This window comes from Sinocyclocheilus anshuiensis, unplaced genomic scaffold (genome assembly GCF_001515605.1).
Source record: "Sinocyclocheilus anshuiensis isolate Anshui unplaced genomic scaffold, SAMN03320099.WGS_v1.1 scaffold1679, whole genome shotgun sequence".
NCBI lineage: Eukaryota > Metazoa > Chordata > Actinopteri > Cypriniformes > Cyprinidae > Sinocyclocheilus > Sinocyclocheilus anshuiensis.
The window spans coordinates 67,236-70,904 of NW_015552680.1; the positions used below are offsets into that span (position 1 = coordinate 67,236).

At 30.8% G+C, this 3,669-nt stretch overlaps 1 protein-coding gene across 1 annotated transcript in view; it reads left to right on the forward strand.

Annotated features, from left to right (window-relative positions):
• Nucleotides 1-3,669, forward strand: part of LOC107667585 (transient receptor potential cation channel subfamily A member 1-like) — a 75,132-nt gene that overhangs the window by 41,438 nt on the left and 30,025 nt on the right. The gene's annotated exons all lie outside the window — the stretch shown is intronic.

Below are 3,669 nucleotides of genomic sequence, written 5' to 3' on the forward strand. Positions count from 1 at the left end.
AAGTTGTCCGTTAGTTTTAATTAAAAAAAAAACAACCCTTGGTATCCATAGTGTCCCATGTTAGAGACTCTGTTTCAGAGGCTCTTATTAGCTTAGCTGGTGTGTATTAAATATCTGTTGGGTTTTCTGGAAACACCTCTCATGAGCATGTGCAAAACCATGCCTGCATGTTTGCCTTCCCCAAGGTCATATTTCAGTAATTTCCTGACAGTTTAATTACTCTACATTAGTATCCTCACCACAAAGCAAATAAAATCACAATGAACACCATAAAAGGTGCAATGTTCCTTTCATAAAGATCCACGTGATAGGCACTATCCTAGAAGTCCAATTTTCCTAATGACAATTAAACATACCATTTTTCCCAACCTCCCATCTCACAAGCTTTAAAGGGGTCATATGATGCGATTTCAATTTTTCCTTTCTCTTTGGAGTGTTACAAGCTCTTGGTGCATAAAGAAGATCTGTAAAGTTGCAAAGACTAAAGTCTCAAATCCAAAGAGATATTCTTTATAAAATAATGTGTTTTTTTTACTTTAAACCACATAAACACATTTCATTAAACCAAATACACACAAAATAATGTTCTTTTTAGCAGCATAATATGACCCCTTTAAATATCACTCATGTTCTGATAAATGTTCCCAGTTGTCCTTACTGACCCATAGCACATTACTAAGTGCCTTTATACTGTAATAGGCCAGTTGGACTGTATGTAATGCTTTTCACAGAACAATGAAACACGATCTTAACTCATGTAAAGATTGTCATGTGAAAACTCCTCCACAAACCCCAAATGTCTTTGAAACTACTTTTCAAAAGACTCAGGAACTGAGCATTATCAGCTTTATATCTACATAATTGTGAATCCTGGGAGAGCAGAGAGCACTCTGAGCAAAGCTTTTTGCTAGTAGTTTGGTTAGTACATTGACACTGACGTCCCAAATGGACGGGTGATTATGTTAATAATCTGCACTATAAATTTATTTTATACCTGCAGTGAGCTACATGTTAGATTTACCATCAAACTGCTTGTATCCACATATATTATGCATACTTGTCTTGAAGAATTCATAAAAAATATAATTTTGTGTCATTAACTTTAAAGCTAACACACTCTGTACTTAATAATAAGTATTATATTATTATAATACTTAAATTAGATTATATTTATATTCTATTCCATTTGCTATGTTCTATAACCTAATAATTCTAATATGCGAAAGCTACAAACAATCATCAAAAAGTCATCATCCTTCAATATTATTCGTACAACTTTTCTAATTTTACCTTTTAAATAATGCAAGGGTTTAACCAAAGACAAAACAAAAATCCATATTTTTGCCACAAGAATATATGCCACAAGCTACAAGCCACAAGAAAGTGCACTTTTTCCTTGTTTTCTTTTCAAACATCCTTTTTTCAATTCTGGGAAGTAATAAAACATGAAACCACAGGCCATTGTCCAGACGTGTACTTTTACATTTACCATAAGTATTTTGAAGTACTAAAATCTCATGTCAAATTAGCATGGCCTTTAATAATTGCATCAGATGACATTACCTCTGAGTGAGAGTCACTGTAACTGGATCTCCTTCAACCAACACAGTATATAACTCACTTCATATTGAGAGAGAGCAAGACCACAGCGCTCAACTGCTCAGCAGACACATCATCTAGGTAGGAAAGAGTTCCTTTTCTTTATGGCATCTAATAAACAACCATTTTAATAAGTAGTTTGTGATGCATGTGGTACAGAACAGAGATATTTTGATATATGATTAATATATGTTCAGTTACAATTATGAAATGTGCCATTATATGCCTTTCTATTCTATTTAAGTACAGCTTGGTGCTGTATGATTTGTTATGGATTTTAAGCTAAATATATATTTTTGATAAAACATTTGGCTAATTTCACTTGTGTTTTGTTTTTCATTTTTCAAATGACTATTGTGAATAATAAAAGTTTTTTTTTTTTTTTATATTTATTTTATCTATTTATTATGATGATTTACTGTTGCTTATACTTTGACAAGTTTTTAATAACAAATCTATTGTTGAGGTCAGTGTTAACAGAGGCATAGCTTGCATGCTTGATGAAATAAAGACTACCAGTGATCACATTATAGATAATGAGCAAATTTGGCAGAACTTCAATGTGTATTTTCTCCTCTATTATATGTTGTGAATTGTTAGATGACTTTAAAACTGATTTGATGACAACAAAAACAAAAGAAAACAATCTGCATCTCTGCACACCTGTGCGACGGGCCATATTCCAAGAACAGACTGCTGCGTTTATAGCAGCCCGGGTCTGTCTCATTTAGCAGTGTTTGCTCAGTGCTTGGCAACCATCTTTAGTGCTTCATCTTGAAAATAAAAAGACTTCCCGTATACACTGTGTCTGCTACATATTACACAGACAGAAATCCATCAATTAGTGCACTTATCTGACAGAGGATACAATGCATTTGGATTGAAATGAGATTTTCTATGATAAACTTCCTAAATTGGACAGTTTTCCAAGAATGGTCTTACACAAAAGATGAAGACTACATTGCTTCAATCTGAATTTAAAAACATGTGGATGCTGTCATAAATGTACAACATGACAACATATTCAATTTTTCATGTTAACTTTGTTACTATTTGCTAACTTTCATGATTACTCTCATAGAAAATAATTTTAGTAAATCAGTTTTCATTTCTATGAACCTGTAAAAAAAAAAAAAAAATAGCCAAAAGCCTTTAGTTTGCATCATGGCCATGAGCCGTGACCTAATATTTCCTAGTCAAAAGTAGATGGTATTCAAAAGAGGGACAATTTTTGCTCTACTGAACATTTGGTTGAACAAAACGAATGTTATATTAATGTATATAAAGTTGTTTTATCTAGATTAGTTCATTTTGAATTATAGTGTGAATGTATCTTCTATTTTTCTGTGTTTATGTTTTGTATAGCTAAATGCTACTCTGATAGCAAAAATAATTTTGTTATACTGATTATATTGACAATGTCAAAAAGATTTTTTGAAATAAATTAATACTTTTTGTTCATCATTCGATTGATCAGAAGTGACAATAAAGACATCTATAAGGTTACTAAATATTTATATTAAAAGTAAATGCTTTTCTTTTGAACTTTCTGTTCATCAGATAATCCTTAAATGCTGGTTTCCGCAAAAACCATGATTAATTATTAAACATTAAAACAATGTTTTCAACATTGATAATAAGAAATGTTTCTTGAGCATCAAATCAACATATTAGAATGATTTCTGAAGGATCATGTGATACTGAAGACTGGAGTAATGACTGCTAATATAAATATATATAAAACATGTAATAATATTATACAGTATTACTGATTTTACTGTATTTAGTCAAATATGCATCCTTCATGAGCATAAGAGACTTCTTACAAAACATTAAAAAATCTTACCGACTTCACTGAAACTTGATGACCTCAAAGCTAACACATGGACTAAAAACCAAAACACTTACGTTTTTGGCACAGTTACTCTATTAAGTTGTTTGTTTTAAAGTTGTATTAGTATATTTGTTTTATGTGTTTATATGTGTTTATATCAGATAAATATTCTGATAGCAAAAATAAAGTATATATATATATATATATATATATATATATATATATATATAGATTTT